Raw genomic sequence first — 23,970 nt, forward strand, 5'->3', positions numbered from 1 at the left:
AATAAAAAGTGAAGGAAACTTTTCTGCTCAGTGAAGGAAATAATCAACAAAACTAAAAGGAAACCTACTGAATGGGAGAAGATATTTATTTGCAAATGGCATCCAAAATATATAAAGAACTGATATAACTCAACCCCCACAAAACAAATAGTCCAAATTAAAAATGGGAAGACATGAACAGACATTTCTCCAAAGAAGACATACAGATTTCAACAAACACATGAAAAGATGCTCAGTATCACTCATCATCAAGGAAATGCAAATCAAAAATACCATGATATATTAGCTCACACTTGTCAGAATGGCTAAAAAAAAAAAAAAAAAAAAAAAAAAAACCACAAACAAGTGTTGACAAGTCTGTGGAGAAAAAGAAACCCTCTTGCACTGTTGGTAGGAATGCAAACTGGTACAGCCATTATGGAAAACAATATGAAGCTTCCTCAAAAAATTAAAAATAGAACTACCCTATGATCCAGTTAACCACACTACTGGATATTTACCCAAAAATACAAAAACCCTAATTCAAGGGATAGCTGTATCCCTATGTTTATTGCAGCATTATTTACAATAGCCAAAATATAGAAGCAATCCACATCCATCGATAGATGAATGGGTAAAGAAGATGTGTTATATACATGGAATATTATTCAGCCACAAAGAAGAATGATATCTTGCCATTTGTAATGACATGGTTGGAGCTAGAGAGTATTCTGCTAAGTGAAATAAGTCAAAGAAAGACAAATACTGTATGATATCACTCATATGTGAAATTTAAGAAACAAAACAAACAAGCAAAGGGAAAAAGAGAAGAAGAGACAAACCAAAAAACAGATTCTTAATTATAGAGAACAAACTGATGGTTACCAGAGGAGAGAGGGTTACGGGAATGGGTGAAATAGGTGATGGGGATTAAGAACTACACTTATGATGAAAAATAAATTTAAATGTCATCAGCATTAACTTGATTTTAAAAGTTTTAGAGGAGGGGAACCTGGGTGGCTCAGTGGTTGAGCGTCTTCCTTTGGCTCAGGTTGCGATCCCGGAGCCCCGGGATAGAATCCCATATCGGGCTCCTTGCATGGAGCCTGCTTCTCCCGTCTCTGCCTCTCTCTACCTCTCTCTGTATCTCTCATAAATAAGTAAATAAAATCTTAATTAATACATAAATAAAAAGAAAAGTTTTGGAAGATTTTTATAACCTAAAGACATCTTTCTGGGAATATTTGGAAACTAGAACTGGGAATCACCAGTGAAGAGAGTATAAAAATGTGATGGAATATTTTGGGTTGCTTAGTTGCATCTCTATATATTTTTTCTTTTTTTCTGTATGTTTCTATTACTCAAACTTGGAGCTCAAATGCCTCAAGGTTGGGAGATTGGTGGTAGTAGTGGGGGGAGTCATGTGGTGGGATAGAAAGGAGAAGTAACTTCCAAGGATTTATGGGTTTTGTTACCAGAGTCCTGAGCCTGTAGTAGAATTTAGAAGGTTTGCAGGGAAAGAAGAGCATTAAGGTTTATAAGAAGCAAAGAGGATTAACAAAAGGACAGATTAGAGAGTAGTTCCTGACTAGGACTGGAGATCAAGGAACATCTGGAATAGAACTGGAACAGGAGCTACAGGAACCTGTGGAGGAAGAGCTACCTAGGCAGACAAGTCCCCTCAACTACCTCACAAAAGATTCCCCTGTCTTAGGTGTGACTTGGAAGCATAGAGTGGCACCAGTCCTGAAAAGCCCTTAGGACCAAAAACAATGGAAATCTTAGTGGAAACTTGTGGGACAGATGACAAATACCAGAGTTCTCTACCTCCATCCATAACTTCATACAGCAGAATATGCTAGACACCCTACATGATCTTGAGGGAAGGGGGTGGACTCAGTAATCATAGAGATTATATTTTCGCACAAGTTTGGGGAGATTGGAGTTCAAAGTCAATATAGTACACTTCTAGAAAATAGAGATTTAATATTGTTTGCACATCTTAATTTGTAGACTGAGAATCATGCCTGCTATTAAAGGATTCAGTTCCCAGGGAACTGGTTACCATTCTGTTTTGTTGAAAATGTTTTGGATTCTAGTAACTAAAGATTTGTTTTCCACTCAGGTGCATCTGAGGGCTTCAAAGTGCCTCCAATTCTGATGATTCCTTCTAGGGTGAGGTGGGGTAGGGTGTAGAGCCTGCCCAGAAAGCCACTTTGAATAAATCCCCCAGGTGTTCTGACAACCACTCCTCCCCCACAGTAGCTCCCCTTGCCTAGCACTTGGCTGAGAATCCCTGTTTTCCTCTCCTGGTTTTTGTGCATTTTGTTTTCAATTAAGACACTGAAACAAAGGCACAATTTGACTCTTTTAAGTGGGAGATATGTTCCTAGAAAGGTTCACATAAAAGCAAACCTGTTTCTGGGAAAACACAGAGTGCTATATGCATAAATTGAAATGGTTGCCGTTATTTGCATTACAAACAACTAAAGAATATTTGTTGGAGAGGAGGTGGGGGGGGTTGGGGGTAATTGGGTGTTGGGCATTAAGGAGGGCACTTGATGTGATAAGCACCAAGGAGTGTTAGATGCAACCGATGAATCACTAAATTCTACCCCTGAGACTAATAATACACTATATGTTAACTGAATTTAAATAATAAATAATTTTTAAGGAATATTTGTGACTCTGTAGCCAGGAGAGAAAAAAAAAATCCGTGGATTTCCTCCTCGGGAAGTGGCTATTGACTTGGGAAACTGTCCTCCTTCTGACCCTGCCTCCTACCGAGGTTGTAAGAGGGATTCTATGAAACACAAATAGGCATCTGCATGAAAATGTCCCCAAAGTGAACAATTGAGACAGTTACCGCAGTTCTCTCTGTTTCGTTCTTTGGACTGAGGAGCTGGTGCTGGTGTATGGATGAGAGGTCCTTGACATCACCACAGCAGAGACAGGTGTTCCTAGCTGGTGCTCCTGCCGGTGAGACCACGGCTCGCTGGGCCTGAGCGTTGAGGGGATAGTGCATTTTGTCTGACGTTTTCCAGAGCTGCTGTCAGATGCCCTTGTGGAGAAACACAATTAAGAGACCTGATGGTGGGACTCATTTTCTTAGTTTGGGCAATGTTTCACCACCACAAAAGGCTCCCAGTAGCCTGGTATCTTGAAGCTGCTGCACATGTGGTGCCTGTTTCTGATGTCTAATACAATCATGTTACCGCACTTCGGCTCTCCCCTGGTGGGGAGAAAGGCCTGAGACCAGGAATCTCTTGGAAGCTGAAGCAAAAAGCAAGAAGCAGGTAAAGTAGAAACTTCTAAAAATCTAGGTTAAAGTGTTCAAAGAGCATGCAGACAGAAGGTTATCCCTTGTGATTTATCAGTGGAGCACAGAAAATCAGCGAAATTTTACCAGCCAGTGTGGGTGTCACTGTAGACACACTGAGAGGGCCTGTTTGCTGCCCAAGAGGCTGGGTGTGGGCTACTACTTAGACCTGCTAATGAGAGACATTACTGGAAACTGAAGATGTCCAGAGACAGGATGAAATACATTTTTTAAAGATTTTATTTATTTATTCATGAGAGACACAGAAACACAGGCAGAGACACAGGCAGAGGGAGAAGCAGGCTCCATGCAGGGAGCCCGACGCGGGACTCGATCCGGGGACCCGGGGATCACGCTCTGAGCCAAAGGCAGACACTCCACCGCTGAGCCCCCTGGGCGTCCCAGGATGAAATATTTTTGAGAGTTTGTTCCTATTACAGCACATTGGCTAGAGGCTCAAGCTCTGGAAGTGACACTGAGTTTGAATCCCAGTTTTGCCACTTCCTCGTTATGTGACCTCCGGTTAGTTGTGAAGATACACAAAGGCCTACTGTGAGGATCAGATTAGGTAATGGAGTGCAGAACCTGGGGAGGCACGCAGTGAATGTCAGATATTGTTAACCAGGCTCTCCCCCTTCTAAAATATTGAAGCTACAGCCTACTACTCTGTACCATTACTCAAAGGTCACTTCCCCCTAGAAAAGGAATGTCTGTTGACATCCAGGGGAAGATTTGCATTTTTATTATTTCACTCACTGAGAAGAGAGACTGTCACATCCTTTAGGTGATCCTTGGGGTCCAAGAACCAGGTAATTTACACAGGAGTCCCAGCCTACTACAGGGACACCGACTTGCCAGCTAACGCTCCGATTCTTGATAGCAAGTATGATCCAGTGTTTGATTCTCTTGGGTTCAAGGGACTCAGACTTACTTGGTGGTAGGGGGTTATTGTGAGAATAGACGGGATAGCAAAAAAAATGGCAAGGAACCAACTCAGCAGCCATATAACCATGCCTCCTGGAGAACTGGAGGGACATTCATGGATACAGAGTCGCAGGTCCCAGTGGCCCTTCTGGCCCTGGTCATCTCATTGTCTTCTGAGACCAACTTCTGATTGCTCCTGACCCTGGCGACTCCATCGAGGTTCCCTGTCAACTTCTACACTTGTTGCTCTTGCTTCCCTGTCCCCTTGAGATTCATACACAGGAGAGAATCGGCCCGGGATATTTTGTTATCCTCTGATATATAGGTCTTCTATTATGGGGCTGAGTTCTCACTCATGGAAAGCACTAGAATCCCAAAAATACATATAGAATGGGACCCAATTCTTTCATGAAAGGATGACTTACTGCTTTTTCCTTGGCTTTACTTTATAAATTAGTAAGAGTCTTAAATTTAATGGTCGCATCTCCCAGGATACTAGCTTAGGCACTTGGACCTGAGAAGCCTATTTCTTAGGTGCAGATGGAAGATTTGCAATAAAACAGATGAATTTTCTGTTCTTACTCTCCACATTAGCTCATATGCTAAGTTTAAAATCCACATTTCCAGTTTGGTAACTTTTTGCTTGCAGGGGAAACTTCAGGTTAGTGACTATTTATTTGTTCAAGTAGAAATGCAATAATTTATGACAAATACATTGAATGACATGAGGATCTCCTGGCATGAAGAGATGGAGGAAGGACTCATCGGGAGGTACTCTAAGGAGACTGTCACCTGGGCATGCCAGCTGGAAGGGAGGAATAGAACCTAAATTTATTACATCACCTTTACTTAGTTAATATAACATGTCATCTCAGTTTTACAGAGAATCCATATGAAGGCTGATACAACATCCAAATGAATTTCTTTCTTGGTAGTTCTATAGGTTGCAAAATGTCTAGATGGTATAATGACCAGTACCTTGAATTAAAAAAGTCATCAGCAAAAAACCATTCAGCTCAGGGATGCCTGCCTGGGTGGCTCAGTGGTTGAGCGTCTGCCTTCGTCTCAGGGCTCAGGATGTGATCCCGGGGTTCTGAGATTGAGTCCCACATTGGGCTCCCCATAGCGAGCTGCTTCTCTCTATGTCTCTCCCTCTCTCTGTGTCTCTCATGAATAAATAAATAAAATCTTTAAGAAAATTCAGCTCTGTGGTAATAACAACTACAAGTTTATGGGATCAAACAACAAAAATCCCTAGATTTAAGGACAATTTTACTCCAAACTACTAGTTAAATATATAATTATGTAATCACGTATGTAAATCTGGGTCTCCTTTTACTTTCAGTGCCCCTAGTTCAAACATAAATGGTATTTTTAGTTCCTGTTTTTCCTTTTTACCAAGCTTGATCAGTGGACGAGAAAGTCTTATCAATCATCTACTTGTTGGAAAGCATGGAGCTTTGAACCACATAGCTCATTTCAAAATTAGAAATGCCCCCACTTAGGGGCCCATGTCAAGACTTTCAGGAGGCAGTTGTCACTACATCTTAGGTCTGACATGTGTCTGGATAAAAGCAGCTAAGAAATGTTCCTTGAGATGCTCTGGGTGGGGAAAGTGATAAAAATGGTATTTCTGTTTTTCAGCAAGCAAATTCCCATTTGTATTTGCTAGAAAGCGATATACCTGTTTCTCACTAAAATATTCATTCTAAAATATTTATAAAACGATTATTTTAAAAGCAAAGCACTTTTTTTTTTCATTGACACATTCTAAAGATGCATCCTGATGGGATATTTTTGGTGATAGAAAAATATTTTATTACTACTACTGCTGATCACTAACATTTATTGAGGGCTTATTACTTGCCAGGCATTATTCTAAGATCATTACACAATTCTCTCATTCCCACAATGATAAGAGATATTGTTCTAATTTCCCAGACAAGGAATCTTTTCTTAGGAAAAAAAGAGTTTACTAGCCCACAGTCTTATGGTTGAGGTGCAGAAAGGATAAATTCAAGTTGCGATCCTGAGCCAACCACTCAAGCCTAGCAACTGTGTTGCTACCAACACAGGTCCAGGTTCACCGGAAGGAGAGGGGAGTTTCATAGGCTGTAAGTTGGATCATGGAGCATGTCTTCATCCTCACCCCTGATATCATCCTAGGAACTTACCTGGGATGGTCCTAGCATTCCACTTGGCTTTAGACTCACTCATGGTGAATGATTGGGAAATGTTAATTGCATGATATAGATTAACTCATTATAAGGGAATGAGTTAATGTGCTCCCTCCCTAGGGGTATGTATGAAATAGGCAGTTGAATATTAGTTTAATTGAATTGAATGCAGATATTATGGTTTCACAAGTGCTACTGAGAAACAATGGCAGAAATCAGACAAATGAAGATTTTAAGAATATGTTTTATGAAAGATAGATCTGGATCGAAGAGTAGAACTTCATTGTGGTCACAGTCGGACTCCTCAGTCCGACTCTGAGGGCTAGCTCTGTAGAACATAGATGTAGAGCAAAAGAGCTGCATCTACTGTGTCCCTCCATTGGAACAAAGTGAGAGCTAGGTCTTTAGAGCTGGCCTTAGGAGCAAGTGAGCTCTGACCCCTTCCTGACTGCCATGCATGGGGCAGGAAGTAAGCAAAAACTCCCATCCTCTGACAAGGAAATCCAAAAAAAGAAAGAGAAAGAAAAGGCTGAGTTTCTTGCTCGTCCTTCTGACTTCACCAAGCAGGTAAGGTACTACTTGGCCCTCAGGGGAGAGTAAACAGGGTGAGAGAGGGGTTGTGGCCACTTCCCAACACTTTCAAAGGGGTGAAAATTCCCATCATTTGGTCCATGGCCAGATTCCTAGAAGGAAGAAGAAGGAAGGATTCCCTCAAATGGCAGAAATTATGTTGAATGCTCTGAGCATGCTGGTTGCTGCTTTGGCAGTGAGTTCCTATTCAGGTAAAACAGGAACACAGGTCTATTGCACATAGAGTGAAGGTTCCTGAATGGTTTATTGTTCTCTGGGATTGATTTAAGGTTTGACCATAACCTCATGAAATAGGAGCTATGAATCCAGCTGGCAGCAGTTAGGTAGCTGGGAATGCACCCACCATGGCATCCTAAAATCATTTCTGTCAAGGGGAAAAGCTGGCTATTTTCCATGTCTGAGAAGCAGCAGAAGCCTATTTAAAATAAGGATGCATCATATTGAGGGAGTCTTTGATTAATACTATATTATTTGCAGAACTTTAGGAATTCAATAATGGAGGAACCCAACCAAGAACAACTCGTTGCACATCAATTTGACTTGATATTTCATGTAGCAAGGATGAACGTATAAGAATTTATAGCCATTCCTCTCCTCATGTTTTAAGGACAATTATTGTCTTAGTAGCTCAGTTCATGTGCCTCTGGTGTGCTAGTCAGGAAAGCGGGTAGAAAGTAGAATTGGGAGAAAGTGAAAAGAAATAACTTGATCCACGTAGAAAAAGTCATAGAACCACCTAAGAGAGGAAAGAAAACATTCAAGATCCAAGAAGGATTGCAAGAGAGGGGGAAGGAGGGAGTGACAGGAGAGGCAGCTTGGGCTAGAGATTTTACAAGAGAGGAAGAGAGAAATTTGAGTAGCTTCTCTGACCTGTGAGATTTGGGGGAGAACAGAATGGAGAAGGTGACTTGCAGCAAGTTTTCAATAGGCACTTCTGAGTAACTCTCTCTTATATCAAAAAAGGCTTTGATAAAGATCTTTGTCTTTCTTCAAGATTTTAAAGATTGGATATATTTTTCTCTTGGAAAGATCTTTGTATTTCTTCAAGATTTTAAAGATTGGTTATATTTTTCTCTTGGTATTATGAGGCAACAGACTTTAAGGAATGGCAAAGAAGCCCAGATTTATTTAGATCTGTTTTTTTTTTTAAATATTTTATTTATTTACTTGAGAGAGCGAGCGAGCACATGTGTGCATGGGGGAAGGACAGAGGGGGAGGGAGAGGGAGAGCAAAAGACTCTCAAGCAGATTCCATGCTGAGCATGGAGCCTGATGTGGGACTCAATCCTGAGATCATGACCTAAACCAAAACCAAGAATCGGAGGCTTAACCAACTATACCACCCATAAGACTCTGGATTTTTCCATTTGGATATTTCTAGACTGAGTCATCCTGTGGACACTGGTGCTGAGATTGTTCACAAAGTGTAAAGTGGTAATTGTTGAAAAGATGTGCCTAGGAGGTGGCCAGACTACACAGTAGAACGTGACAATGGCTCAAGCACAGAGTGGTGACAGGGATATATTAGCAGGTGGCCCTTGGCATAAGCCAGAGATCTGACCTACAATGACCTTTCTAGTTACTCTTCACCAACACGCTTCTCAACACCTGTCAATGGGCTTCCTTGGACAAAACTTGTGGATGGTCTTCAGCATATCATCTTTGGGTCTTCTATTTTGAATGATGTTTGCTGGAGAATGGCCTGCAGGTGAGTTGAGGCTCCAGCTGCTGGGTAGAGGGTCATAGAAAGTCACTGCACTGGCATCCAGAAGTGCTGCACTTCAGGGTCAGCCTTAGTGCTGGATGACTCTACTTGCTTGGCTTCAGTTTCCTTCTCTATGAGACAACAGTCTTAGGTGGACAATATCAGTGATCCCTTTCAGCTATAACATTTCATGATAACTTTCCAGGTCCTTATTCCTTACTGCAGCTGTTAGTACCAATTTTTCCTGCCCCAGAGGCCTGACCAGCTCCCCTTCCCCAGCCAGGTATTCATTCTGCTCACATTGTACCTCTCCCAATCAGACCTAACTGGGAGTGAGCAAGGACAGCAGGGCCACGGCTGGAGCACAAAGGCTGTATGCTCTTGTACTGTAAGCTCTCAACCTGCTGGAGGAGGGAGAGGGTGTCTCCTCAGTGACCCAGGCACTCTGGGGAATCACAACCCCTACTTGCACACACATGATTGAGACAGTAGAGCCTGTCTCTGGGGCTCAGACAGCTTGCATAGCAGGAGGAGGCAGCTTTGGTTTTTTTTTTTTTTTTTTCTTTACAGATGCTTCTCAGAGCCAGTAAAACAGCAACTGGATAAATATAGGAAGATGACGCACCAACTCTGAGTGGATGTGCACGCATGAGCATGCATGCACAAACAAGCCTACAAGCTGTGGACTACCACGTGGCCCTCAGCCTCCAGGAATTGACATTCAGGCTCCCAGAGCCAGAAACTCTGAACGGAATGTGACGTCATCAAAGAAGCCTGGCAGGAGGATGAGATGAGGCCACGAGCACAGTCATCCCCTTGGCTCCTTGGAGCATTCTCAGCAGTCGCCCTCAGTCGTCCCTGGCTATATATAGCCCTGCTTACTGCTGTGCACATGGCATCTTTCTCAATGAAATACCAGAAGTCCTTCCAGACTCCGTGAAAGCATCAGCTAAGTGGCATTTGAAAGTTTTTGAAAATGAGTGGGGGAAACAGAGTAGGTGTTTTGCTCATTGTGAAAGGCAAACGCTGATTTGGAAGGTTTCGAGGTAGGGAACATGGGCCAAACCCAGTACAGCCAGTTTTTAATTACCAGCACAATTAGCAGCCTGGCTTAACAACAAGCCTATTTTGTCGAGCTCTGTTTAAGAATCAGCGAATTGCAGCAATAGTACCAAACAGATGAACAATGCAGTGATCATATCCCACTCTTGAAAATCGGTGTGCTGCCTATACAGTCCTGGGTTGCCACCAACAAGCATCTGACTCCCTCTTCCTGGCCCTGACTAAGTTGGCATAGGGCAGGGATCATGTCTTATGAGGCCATCTGCCCTGTGGTTGATCAATCCATATTAAGTGAATTCTACTAAATGAATGTGATGTACATCAACATTAACTTCTGGGGATAAAACAAAACAGAGTCTGTCTTCATATCATCCCTAGTTGTGACCATTATTTGAAATTTGGACTCTTTAATGTAAAAGCACATGATCCCTAAAGGTTAATCAGAAGCATCTCCTTGGGGACAGGATTTCTACGGGAGACCCAGTGTCTAAGAGCCTCCATTGGGCCTTGGAATGCTTTTGTGTGAGCCCCCTTGGTAAAACTTGTATATACTTTAATCTTTTAATCAAATCAGGCCAAAGAGACTCAGACAAGTCAAGAATGCTCCTCTGAGGCCTCTGAGGAACAACAGAGTCCCAGAAATGACATCAGCAGACCTTTGTAAGGAACCAGAGACTGGAGGGTTCTAGGCCTTAAGACTTCGCCTGTGGAATTGAGTCAGAGGAGCAGAAACCATAGTCTTCAATCAGTTTCTGCTCAGCTTTCACTGAGCCTGCAGCCCTCTCATTGGAGCAGACAGGTATTGGCTGATTCTTGTCCAAAGCTAACCAGGGCGGTCATGGTGGAACGAAGCTCAGGCTCCGAGAGACCTCAGCAACTTCCCAGCTAAGCTACGATTCTGATTTCAGCTCTTCTACTATAGGTCGGGTGGTGGACCAAGTAGTGTTAATTGCAGTCTCTAATAAGATTTTGTCCCTAAATACTGCCTCACTGGATGCTTAATTCCACCAGTTTAAGTCCATTTGCGTGTGAGAGGCATTGCTTCCCTGTGAGAGTCATCTGCAAATACTGTACTGATCATCAAGGGGATACCTGTTGTTCCCTACCCTTCCACTACTGATATCAACAAGTATCCAAATTGTATTTTCTAGGTTTCCTTACCAACTGGCTTCCACTTAGGTTAGGCCCAAGGGAGGTCTTAGCAGGAAGTCAGAGGGCGGGGGGGGGAGAAGTGGAACTCCCACCCCTCTCTCAGCCTCAGGTGGTATCTTTCCTGTCTGCGTTTCCTCTGTGCTCCCAGCTCCTACCAGGCAGCTCGACCATGGCTCCGTGTCCTCCAGGCTCTTCTCCCTTGGTTTCTGCAGCTCTAGCTGTTACTAATCGTGGCCTCACCAGCTCCTGTTAGCTCTTCACTTCTTCCAACCTATTTGTGGCTAGTTCCCCTATCGATTCCCTTTCATGAACTACCTGACTTGGGCTCTGGTTTTCTTGTCTTGACTCTGACTAATTCAGAGGGTAAATGTATAAACATATTATAAATAAGCTTAATTATCTTTTTTCCTACAAGACCTACAGTAGCTGGGAAGTCCTAGACAGCTCAAAACAGAAGGGCTCAAAGGGAAAAAGGGTGAAAAAATTTCCCCAGGTCTTGTCTACCCTACCAAGGGCCACTCCGACTCTAGTGTCGTGTGGGAAAACCACAACCTAGCAGCCTCCTTCCGCCATCCTGACTCGTTACTCTCAGATTTTACACCACGGATTCTCTGCCCTAGCTGAGATCTGTTGGTTGGCATCCACGATTCGTGAGCTCCCAACCTCACACTTTTGCACATCCATCCTCCTCTGCTAGAAGTACCTCTCTCTTCCTCGCTTCTCTGTCTATATGGCTCTTCTTCCTTTGCAACCCTGCCTAAAGCCTGAGGCCTGAGCACTTGGTTACTGTGACGGTCCTTCCACAAGTTATAGATGCACTCTGAGCTCTAATGCTCTTGCACTCTTTTGTTTTTGTCAGAAATCTTATAGTTTTAATTACACACGTTTTCCTATTTGACTGATAGAATTTTCCAGTCTATGCAGTTACAAGACCATGTCTACTGTTTCTTCTGCTGCCTGTTTCTACGCCTCCCTCAGCCTCGCCAGTCCCTGGCAATTATAACATTTAGCATTGCTCTGGTGTGTTCAACAAATATTGATGTGCTGCCTAAACAAATTCCCTCAGCTAGGAAGATAGCCTTATATCTATTTGTCAGGACAGCATGCTTTTTTGCTTTTTGTGGGTGCAGTGCTGGTCTTGGAAAACTTCAGATCTGTTCTCTCTTTGACAGACCATCCCCAGTAGAATCCAGTCTCCAGGCACGAGGTTTGCTCAGTCATTATTTTTATTTCTCCCTGGGCCTTGCGTGTTTAAACTACATTTGCAATGCAGTTGTTCCCCGCCCCCCCTCCCCACCCAGCCCAAACTCCTGAAGGGAATTCTTGCTGATGGCATCTGTGGCAGAGACGAGCTCATGCCTGAAGGGATAAATTATTTATGGTGAATGGTGCCCTAATGGATTGCGTGATCGATAATGCTTATAATAGTACAGCAGTAGACAAATCACAGAAAGGCTAGAACACGCATCTACATCATTCTGAGAAGATGGGGCCCACTAGACAGCAAGAAGCAAACAGGGGTGCTCATGACATCAACCTCAAGCAGTTCTGGATAAGGAGCAAAGTGCAGCTTTTTTTTTTTTTTTTTTAAAGGGACAGATGAGCTTATAATCATATACTCATGGGGCTCAGTATACCGAAATGCTCCACCAGGATCCACTCACCAGAGACTGGCCTTACTTCTCTAATCTAGGAAAGAGTCTCCCCAGATTTCTAAAAAGCTGAATTTCTCCGTGTCTTGGTATATGGCCTGCCTGCAAGTAACGAAGACATTAGTATCTGTTGCTGAGTGTTAATTGCTTTGCTGTAGGGCTTAGCTCCAGTTCCTAAGCAACATCCAATATCTCAACAGGCCTCTTTGTGCAGACATGATCCCAAGTTTAAACTTTCTCAGGACTGCTCTTTTTGCCTGCTGGAACGCTCTACTGGGATCTCCAACTGCAATTTCAAACTCAACATGTCCAGAACCAGTGGCATTATCTCTCCTTTACCTCCTACCTGCTGCCTCAGCCCTTAGCACACACCCACCACAACCACCCCCCAAATCCCTGTCTTTTCTCTTTATCTACTGACATCCTATCAGTGGCACCAGCATCTTGTGGCTCCCCATGCCATACTCTTCCCTTTCAAGGGCCAGCTCAACCACCACTCCTTTCTTGAGGCCTCCTCTCAAATCTGAATCCTCCTGGTACTTGGGTTTCTCCCATAGCACCCATCGCTTTCTAGCTGATTTTTTATGAATATATATGTGTACAAACATCATCTCTCAAACTAGTGTGAGCCCCTTTAGAGTATGGACAATACCTTAATCATCTTTGAATGTCCTAGAGACTAGCACTATGATAGACTCATAGTTACAGTTTGTTGGATAAATGATTGAAGAACAGAGGTGTCTGTGGCTCAGTCAGTTAAGCTCTGCCTTCGGCTCAGGTCATATGAATCTGGCTGAGCAGGGAGCCTGCTTCTTCCTCTCCCTCTGCGGCTCCCCCTGCTTGTGCTTGCTCGCTTTCTCTGTCAAGTAAATAAATAAAATCTTTTAAAAAATTAGATTGAAGAACAGATTGACAAGCAGGCCTTGGTAGTGACACAGGCAATGCTTGCTTTCTTTATTGCCTGTACTCCTAAAGTGTACAACAGTGGGAAGGGATTAAGTCACATCAGGGGAATTCTAGGCAAAAGGTCTCCAGACTCTATTTCAGTAGACAGCTCATTTCTTCTTTCCTGGATTCTAGAAGGCATTTCAGAAAGACAGTAAACAATTTTCCACAGCTCCAGTTGACCTCAGGAACTCAGGAGACAATACTGCAGAAAGAAGACAGGAACCTAGGCTCTTCTGGGCTAGTTTGGGTGTGAAGAAGCGACATCAGGTATTTCTAAGCCTCCAGAAGTCTCCAAAGGAGAGACATGTATCAGAATTTAAACCAGAAGCAATGAAAAGGGTTGAAGGTCACCACAGTTAGTGGCTTCTCTAGTCACTCATGTGCTCTAATAATAAAGCAGGACCACAGGGCCTGAGGTTTCACTTCCAACATTCACATAGCCTTTGTCTCATTTTTTTTAATTCATAGGGGTGTCTTGGTAGACACAGTATAGAGGGATCAGAAAGACAAAATTGTTTTTATATAAAATTATATGAGTTACTATCCAGTAGGACATTAACTAGATGGTGCAATCCACGGTGCAAATCCTAGGTGTAACTCTCAAGATAAAACCTCTGTATAATCTCAAAAGAAGGCTTACCCTTCAAACTCTCGGAGAGGGGCAGTAATGGGTTTGCAGGCAGTTTTCCAGTCTAGGTTTCAGTACACACATCTCATTGAGTTCCAACATGTGTGGTAAAATCTCTTCTTGTTACGAGGTGCTGTAAGGCTCAATTCTTGCAGTGAGAACTTTAATTTTGTATTTTCTCACTTGGGTGCAATTAAGTTTTCAAACATAAAATTGAGCTAATGTCATCTTTGAGCATTTCATTTAGTCTTTTTTTTCTTATAAAGGAAACTACCCTTGAATATATTTGGCTGTGTGATTGCACAGTCAAATAAGGACGTATTTAAATATTCAACTGGGTAACTGCATCTACAGTCTACCTGCAGTACTAGCTCCCAGTGCTATATGTGGATAGGAACACCTACCTTCATAACGTCTCTTGATGTTCACTTTGGTTTCTTGTGAATGACATAAGCATTACTTAGCTGATTTATTTCCCCTTCTAATCTTAGCAAATCACCTGATTTTCATTGAGGACGATATCCATTCTGGAGATACTGTTCAGGATGACTTCAGGACTAGAAATAGTATCTGGCTTATTTTTAGTGCATTTTACCTAAGGCCTTTACATATGAATGGGAAAATGAAAACACTTGGATAGTCAACCAACTTTACGCAGTCTTACATTGGTTCAGTGCCCATGCCAGAATTCAAATTTATAATTCCTGATTATTCTCTTAATTCCTCCAATTATTTAAAAACAATCTCAAAGCACTGTATTTCCTCAATACCTTTCAGCAACAAGATTCTTCTTTCCTGTGTGATTTATCTCCTGGTCCATAGTACTGTTCAACAATAAATCATTGATGAGGGCATGAAAAAATGGGGAAAAAAAAAGAAATGACAAAGACTTCCTTGACCTTCTGTGGTCAGGACATGCGATGACCTTATCTCAGAGTTTTATAATCTGAAAAAACTTAGCTGATCCAAACAATTGCTTTAGAAATCAAAAGCTTATTTCGTGTACATCTTGCAATTAGGCTTTTTTTGGAAACACAGATCCTCGAGAGAAAAATGATTATGTGGTTCCATGGCAGGTTGACAGTATATGAGAAAACATGTACCTATATTACCAGAGCTCCACTATAACTGTTTGTAACCTCACAACTGAGACCCAGGATCTCATTTGATTTTCAGAGCTGGACAGAATAGGGCAAAGATCTTTCCAGAAGAAAATTCTGAGGATCCTGACCTCACTCCGACAGGAAACGGTGTTGGTGACAGAGTTCTGGGAGGTACTCAGAATGAATCTCTCTGGAGCCAACATCCAGCACAACTGCCGTCTCTGAGGAAAGCTATGATTATGAGCTTGACCTGCTCTGGTAAATAAAAGGGTTATGAGATTGTATGTAGCAGTGAAGAGTTGGTTGGATTGAATATTTTTGAAGCCTATCAGTATAGAAATGTCAGAGGGAAGATACTCTCAAATTTCATATAATCCAACCCTGCTGACTTTGTGGAGATGAAGATGGATTATTAAGGAGAGAATCCTAAGCAGACTCCCTGCCCAGTGTAGAGCTGGACGTGACCTGATCCCACAATCCTGACGTCAGGACTTGAGCCGAAACCAGGAGTTAGAAGCTCAACCAACTGAGCTACCCAGGTGCCCTGAAGATGGATTATCTTTTAGCTGAAAGGCCCTAGGAAGGAGATTTTAATACCTTATGTTTTAGAACCTACTAGAAGGAAAAAGGAAAGAACAACAGAGTTCTGTGTACTATACATTCTTTATCAGATACAGTAATCCTCCTCACCTAGGACTTCATTCTCCATCCGCAGTTCCTCTATTGGGTGATGATGGCCCTTCTCCCTGGACCATAACCTAAATATCCTTACTGTTTTTTTGGTAAGGTTGGCTAAGATGTCCTTTCCTCAGGCCCCAGTTTTTTTGTGGTGTGTGTAATGTAAGAAGATGGCTGCCTAAACCAACCGGCTCCTCAAGCTTGATCCATTGATAAAAATGTCACTGCCATTAAGGAGGTGCCAGCCCTCTGTTCTGAGGTGGTGGCTTGTTCCAGAAGAAGGCTGCCTTACCTATATACATGATGCATTTGAGGGCAGGAAGTGAAGAATATCTCATTTGAAAATACCAAGTTAATCCATTTCCTTAAAGCCACTTAGACACTAAAAAGCAAAAGCACAATTCCCAGGAGCACTGTTGGCATTTTTCTGCCTCAGAATGATTCCCTTTCAGTCAACAGGCGAATACTTTATAGGGCCCAGGCTTGGCTAACAGCACAGGAGAGACCAAAACCTCTTCCATCAGAGCCCTCCTGGCACGCAGACAGTCCTCCACCCAGGCTCCGAGGTAGGTCTTAATTCTTTCCCCACCCCCCATGCCCAGCATAGCTACCAGGCTTTCTCTTCAGTGCCATGCTGAGCCTCTGCCAACATCCAGTGACGAGGCTGACATTGATTAGTGCTGATTATCCATGTGCTGTGCTTTCTGAGCTGGGGCAGGGTGCTGCCAAGCACCTGGAAGAAAAGCCCACTTCTGACTGCTATTGCCTCTACTTCCTGAAGAAACCTGTACAGTGGCAGCGAGTGTGCAGATGCAGGCTCTAATGTGCCTACCCACTGTCTCAAGGAAGGCGGGTGGAGATGAGGAAGCCAGAGCAGGAGGAAGGGAGGGAGGGAGGTCAGATAGAACTATCATGCCTCTCTGACACTCCAGCTCTCTTTGTATATGAAACAGTTCTGGCTCTTTTTTTTTTTTTTTTTCTTTTAAACAGTTCTGGCTCTTGGCTAACAAGGCTTTTAGTCCCAGGGAGCATTTTGCAGGCACAGAGTTTTGCTCACAAATATGGCGGAGAAGCTATGATGGGCTCACCAACCCCATTGCCTTTTTCTCCTGGATCCACAGCTCGATGACATTTCCCATCCTTCTGCAATTAAATGGAACCTAATGTGTGTGATGAGTTCCAGCCAGTGAAAAATAAGAGGAAGTAACATGTAGTACCTCCAAGGCAGGCCAATAAAGACCTCCTGCACAATCCTGCATGCCCCCTCGTGCCCATTAGTGGGCTCAGTGTCACCCAGGATAAGTTTGGGAGCTGTGCATAAAGGCAGAGGTTAGGTCCCCACATGACTCTGGGGAACAATGGACTGTGGAGTGAAAAGTCACCTTCACTGTGCTAAGGTCTGGAGACCTAGAAATTGTTGTTACAGCAGCTGGCTATACTTACCCTGGCTAATAAGATCATCTTCCACACCAGCCCTAAAAATGAGTGGCTGCTGCTCTAAATTTTTTATAATAGAAATAAAGTCTCCCAACTAAGAGATCTTAAAGAAGGCAAATGACGTTGTAATTCTAAGCGTGGTCTTAGTCTTAGTCTTTAGTCTTAGAATTCATTTGTATCCAATACCACTCAGGGTAAGTAAATTCTATGGTAACACTTTGATATTTCTAATTGAATCACAGATTTAAGCTATAGGAATATTTGTTGATATAGAGTCTGGTCAATACTCTATTTAGCTTCTAACTTTAAGAAATTCCCCCTGGCATCTGAGGCATTCCTTGAAAGGGAAAAATGAGAAAAGAAAAAAAAAAAAAAAAAAAAAAAGGAAAAGTGTGGGGGCAATTATGAACTGACTTCTTTTTTCCCATAAATTCATGTGACTTCTGAGTCCATATTTAACATTACATTTATGTGTATAAGTTTTTTTGCTGGCAAAGCCTATGCTTTATAATACTGTATATCTCTCATAGGGGCTAGCACAGTATTTTACAATTTGGTGAATATTTTAAAATAAAATCAGTCTGTCCTCCTTTTTCTTGCATTCCTTGGACTTTCCCTGTCTTTAGTCATTTTGCATGTTTGGCCTCAAGAAAAAGATACCAGTGGAAATTAGAGAAAAATAACTGATTAACTATGGAGAGGAAGAAGTTAGGAAAAAGCCCCAAGGACTAGAGGCTGGTAGGTCCCTGAGAAACATTCATTTGCCCCCTTTCCAGGGTTCAGCCTGGTGCAGGACTGGGGAGGAAGGACAGATGCCGTCTTTCCCCACTTTGGTTCGTTTTGCCTCAAGAAGGAAGGGACCTGCATTCCAGGTTCCCAGCTAGAGCCTAGGAACAGCATGACCCCACAAAATAATGCTGTTCTCATGCCCCAACAAGGTGTGGGACACTGGTAGGATTATGTTACTGGTAAAAAAAAAAAAAAATGGGGAACGATTTTGCACAGCCTCTTGGAGATTTCTGATTTTTTTTTTTTTTTTTTTTTTTTTTTGTATGGCAACACAGTGAACACCCATATGCCCAAGAGGTCCTGCAAGTAGCCAAGAGAGAGCTGGATGTGAAAGAGTCTCATGGTCAGGCACAAGGGATGAGTCAGCAGCCACCTGGTGAACCAGTAACTGAAGAGCAGATGGCAAGGTGGACACCTCGGGGGAGGCCAGCATGGATGGTGAGTGATCCTGAGGACCAGATGTCCCCTCCAATACGTGGCACTGTGGAAGTCTCCAAAATTTAGATGCAATCCAGGGGAAAGTGGAAGGGGAAAAGCCAGATTAATTGAAATTAAATTCCTGCAGCCCCAGAGGAATGGAGGCTTGAAAAGAAAAGAAAAAGGGAAACAAAACATGTTTCTGACACATGTAAATATGTGCAAGGAAATTGATACCTATTACACATGTGAACCAAGAAACAGGTTTCTACTGACTTTCAAGGAGAGGCAAACAGATATAACTAGTGTTGTGATTTCAGAAACAATGACAGCCTCATTTTCTCCCTTCTGTGCTTGATTGTGAATTTCCACCATTATAATGTTTGTCCCCCCTTGGATTTAGAAATGTCCTCTTAAAACACACATGCTATTGAGAGATGTTCACCTCACTAGTCGTTTAGCCCTTAATGTGCATCAGTTGATCCTCTGTTTTTCTGGCAGCAGAGCACAAGCAAGGACTGTTGCCTAGATAAGAGAAGGAGGGAGAAGGGGGGTGAGGGATGGATGGAGAGGAAGGAGCAGGGCTGTGGGAGGGCAGGAGAGAATGAGTGGATCAAGGGGCAAAATGTGCAAAAAAAAAAAAAAAAAGAGAGTGATACTTCGGAATACAAACTCCGCCTACCTCATAGTGTTGGAGAGGAGCAGCCCTAAGGATAGAGCTACCTGTGTGCTCCTGCAGACCTCCCTGCTCCTCCCGCTGGCTGCCCTGCCCGGGGAGGAGTGGCACGTTCTGGGTTCATCTCTGTCGCCATGTGGGCAGTGGCAGCAGATACTCAGAGCAGCGCTCCTGGAGCCACCAGGCCTCATTCCCTCTGCGTAGCCCCCAGAACCTCACGCACGAGTGAATCCACGAAGCCTGACAGTACACCTGCAAGACGGGGCCTATTAAATCAATTAAGCATTGATAAATACGGTTTCGGTAGAGAGATGGTGCTCCTCGCAGGTAGGAAATAGGTTTCCGGAAAGTGCCAGGGCCTGTGAAATAATGCCTTTCTCTCGAGGAGTTAAATCAGCCTTTTGTGTGATGAGGCTGCAGCAGGGACAGAGCATATAAAACAGGTGTTTGCTGTGACAGGAATCTGAAAAGTTAAGCCAGGGGAGAAACAGGTAAATACAAGCCAATGTAAGGCCTAAATCCCCCAGCAAGGCCAGTGACAGGGAGAGTCACTCGGTGCCTCAGAAAGATACTGTCAAGAAGGAAGAAAACAACGCCCGGTCCTTTGTGTACAAGGATAGTGAATTATTCGTTGTTTTCTCCCCTCATCATGACCTTGTGATATTGAGCAGCCTCCCTTCAGACAATCAGCGTCGACATCAGCTACATGCTTGGATCAATAGACATTTCATAGGATGTTGAGAAACTGTGTTCTCAGAGGCAAAGCAGGCATCCTGAGTACCTTGTCAGCCTGCCGTGTCACCTGCTTTGCTGAGAGATTAGGATGTGGAAATGGGTCAGCGTCCTTCAGTGGCATCGGCGGAGAGAGGCTTTTCAGGGATGAGCCGGTCTGCGGGTTATTTTCCACTAACCCAGGCACGTGGCCATTCATTAAATCTGGAAATAAATCATGCACAGGGCCCCGGGGGAACTGTATTTGTTTTGCATGGTTCTAATTCAGCACATCCAGCTAGAAGAGAAGAGCCACTCCACCCTTCCCAGTTCTGAGAAAATAAATTGTGGCTGATTTTCAGCCTTTCTGCCTTGAGAGATTGCCCATTGCTGGTTTGGGATTCCCGAACAGCGTTTCTCAAAAAGAACATGCTCATTAAACCCATTTTGGATTGGATCCTGGGGAATATTGATGCCGGTGGGGGCTGTGAAGAGCCCCCCGTAATGAGCGTGCCACAGTAGGATGGGGGTTCACACCTAGGCAGGTGGAGCTCCCGTGCCGGGGTTTGTACCACATGCCCAGAGTGGTGAGTCTGAAATGTGCATTGTCTAAGAATCACCCAGGAAATTTGTTTTAATACATATTCCTGGGCTCAGATCCCAGAGATACTGGTTAAACAGGTCTGTGCTGGAGACCCAGGAATCCACATCTTTGTAAGCTCTTCAGGTGCTTTTCCTTGTAGGTGGTCTTGTGACCACACTTTGCACCAAGCCCAGCCAGCAGGCAGCGCAACGTGGAGGCCTGAGCAGTGTCGCCTCTCATCTTGGGTTCAACTTTCTCTCCCTGCTGTTAGTGCTGACTCTCAGCCCTTGGCCTTAGGATCCTTCCTGCCTGGATTTATTCTGCTACTCTATTGCCAGATCCCACTTGGCCAGCCCAACCCTGACCACTGACTCCTTCTGGAGAGCATGAGTCTGTGTGGCTTCAACCCCAGTGTGGCAGCGTGTGGCAGATGTCATGTTCACATGGGGTGGTGGTGATAGAGCTTCAGTGATTTTTTTTTTCATGGTCCCAGCCACTAAGGTCACTTTTTCCTACTATTTTATTCCTTACCTGCCAGTCAGAGGTACCAGATATAGGCTCCTACAAACTCCCACTCAGTGGAAACCTAAAGGGGAGGGATCCCCATCATTATATTATAAGCATTTTCTTCAAGGAAGGAAATATACTACTAAAATCTCCCAATTATCTGCACTAATGAAGAAAACCATAGCACAGATAATCCAATTATTTTTTACTTTGAAATTAATCGCATGGTTTCTTGACAGCGATATGCTTCCTAACTGTGCCTTGTTTTTACTGGTGTATGGCTGATATTTCCTAAGCCATATGCCAGCTGATTGCGTGGTGAGATGGGACTGTGTGGGATGGCTGGGGGAAGTTAGTATTAAATTTGATTTCAGATTTATTATCATAACTGCATTTGTGCACATTGTGCAAGCTCTCAAGACACAGGGCCCAGACATTTGGACACCGAAAACCTTGGACAGCAAATAATTGTAAGAGCCAGAACATGGCCCGCTAGCTAGCTGTGTCCAGATCAGCAGAAAAGGAAGCAAATGTGATACCAGAGTTGGTATGGATGGCACCACCATTTCTGTACATCTATAGGACAGCACTGTTGACATTTCAGGTCATGGGGTTTGGCCTGGGATGACTTTGTATGGTGCCTTCCAACCTTGAAATTCCATGAAACTAGAACTGCAAACCCAGTGCTCAGAGGTGGGTCTAGTGATGAGGGTGACCCCTAACATAATCTCCACCAGCCCGAGAAACAACACAGCCACTAAAATTTCCTGCTGTCAGAATTTGGACTCATTTCCTCCAAGTTTTTCAACAGGAGAATTCAGTCAGTTGGTCAGCCAATTATCGTGTACCCAGATGAACTCTCCAGGGCCCAGGGCCCTTCTTGGAAATGGGCTGGGTAATTAGGTAATTAGATGGAGAATTGCATTCACGCAAGCAGGGAACTTTTATGCTCATGCACACACCAAAGCAATATTAGCTTGTGAATCACTTAGTTTTCATGTTGGCATCAAGTGCTTCCATAGCAGGTAAGGTGAGAACTGCTTGGGCAGGTTACCGCCCCCTCCTTAGTACCTTTCCTTGGACGCCACCTTATTCTCCTATTTATTAATGGAGAGAATCACTGGAAGTTGGAGTGAGGTGGGCATTCCAAGTGGTGTGACCTTGCCTAATACACACGTGCAGTATGTCTGAGACTGCCTCCCTCACCCTTACGTGGTGTTTTGGAAGCCATGGTAGTTACCACACCTGCCAGCGTGCGTTGTAGATTCCAGTTACAGGTGCCTCTGTTTTAAGTATTTTGGACCCTAAAGAGTCTTTAACTTCATCCCAGCTTGACCAAAGGAGTAGAAAGTTATGATTGAATGGGGAAAGCTAAGTTAGGAGCTGGTTCCCAGGAACCCTCACCCTACTTGCATGGATAGCTTCTCCTTACTTTTTGAAGAGTGCCCAGAGGCTGTCTGTGCTTTGCTCTCCTCTTGGTAGCCATCCCCATCAAGCCCACAGGAGGATGGTTATCCCATAATGGCGGCCATGAAGGCACATCATTCAGTTCTGCCGTGGAAGCCCTAGCTGATTGACGGCCTCTAGCTCCTGCACCTTGGGATCCACTGGATTTCTAGGCTGCTCCCAATCGATGACAGAGAATAATGGGGTTACTAAACCAGTCCATTCCTCCTAAATGCAGAATTGTCTAATGAGCAACCCTGGCTCAGGACCTTCCCATTGACCTGGCCAAGATTAACTTAGAACCCCTACTGGGGTCAATAGCTCTTCCTATTCAGCTCTTCCTTCCCTGTCTTCTTTCATGGATGTCAGAACTGCATTGAGTCTAAAGACTCTTCTTGCTTACTGTTCCCCTTTTATTCTTTATAATTGTTTACTCCAACAAGTCCGTTCCATATCTGATCCTATGTGGGTGTCCGCTGCTTGAAAGACAGAGGAGACACCAGGAGTGGTCTGAGTAAGCTGTTGTTAAGATGGGTTTTGCAACTGAGTTGCTTGCAATGTGGCTGACCAGGAGGGCCTCCTCCTGGGTGGTGGTATGTGGGACATAGATACTCCCTGGCAGAAGGTGGCAACTCAGTTATTGAAGATTTCATGTGTGGTTGCCTGGGAAGACGACATCCTGTCTTCCCAGGATCTTCCCATCTCCTGGTGAAGGAGAATGCCCTTGCCTGTGCAATGATTAAGATATTTGAAAGATATGTGGGGGAACGTGGCCTACACGGACGGTAGAATTTACTGGTTGCTACTAAGTTGTACCTGCGGCCTCCAGGGGAATAATAAGAAACCGAGTACAGTTAAATACAGATAAAAGCTAAGTGTGGTAGCCACAGGGCTTTATTGGTAGTTTATAAAGAAGCTTTCTTTCATCTCATGCGGTGGAAGAGCAGACACAATTGAGGAGCAAATACAGAATCTGATTTAGGATTGCAAAGCCTCAGTGATGTGTAAATGCTCAGCTCAGACAGATCTGTTGTAGGATGAAGGCTCTGGTCGGGAAAGCATGAGATCTTAAAAACTGAGACAGGGACATCTTGGTGGATATTCCTAAGAATTTGATTCCTCAGGTCCCTCCTAATGCTCAGTGCTGCCAGAGTAAAAGCTAGTATTTTTGTAATTCAGAAAGATACAGAGGCTTCTTTTCTCGGCAAGGAATTAGGTGTGCCCCCCCACCCCCCAGGAACTCTTCCATCTTTTATTCTGGCTACTACACCAGAAACAAAGATTAAATTTCAGCATAATTCAGCTGAGGATATATTGGTTTTGATAAGGAAAGATAGATACCGTATCTCAAAGAGCTGTGAGGTTTAGCTAGCATGAACCAGCAGGAGCCAGAGGAGTACCCCTGGAATTGAGACTTTGAGCATGCTTGTTCAAAATGGTTGAATGTAAGATTGGGGGCAAAAGGATGGTTAGCTAATGAGGGTGC

The 23,970-nt window shown here is 43.7% G+C and overlaps 1 non-coding gene across 1 annotated transcript in view; it reads left to right on the plus strand.

The window, feature by feature from the left end:
* MAML3 overlaps positions 1–23,970 on the plus strand; it is a 193,278-nt gene that overhangs the window by 51,720 nt on the left and 117,588 nt on the right. Inside the window, exons 5-8 of the transcript XR_005373867.1 lie at positions 9,266–10,556; positions 15,314–15,498; positions 16,371–16,484; positions 18,420–18,582. This is a non-coding gene — a transcript (mastermind like transcriptional coactivator 3). The remainder of the gene's footprint in view (positions 1–9,265; positions 10,557–15,313; positions 15,499–16,370; positions 16,485–18,419; positions 18,583–23,970) is intronic.

Source organism: Canis lupus, chromosome 19, assembly GCF_011100685.1.
Source record: "Canis lupus familiaris isolate Mischka breed German Shepherd chromosome 19, alternate assembly UU_Cfam_GSD_1.0, whole genome shotgun sequence".
NCBI lineage: Eukaryota > Metazoa > Chordata > Mammalia > Carnivora > Canidae > Canis > Canis lupus.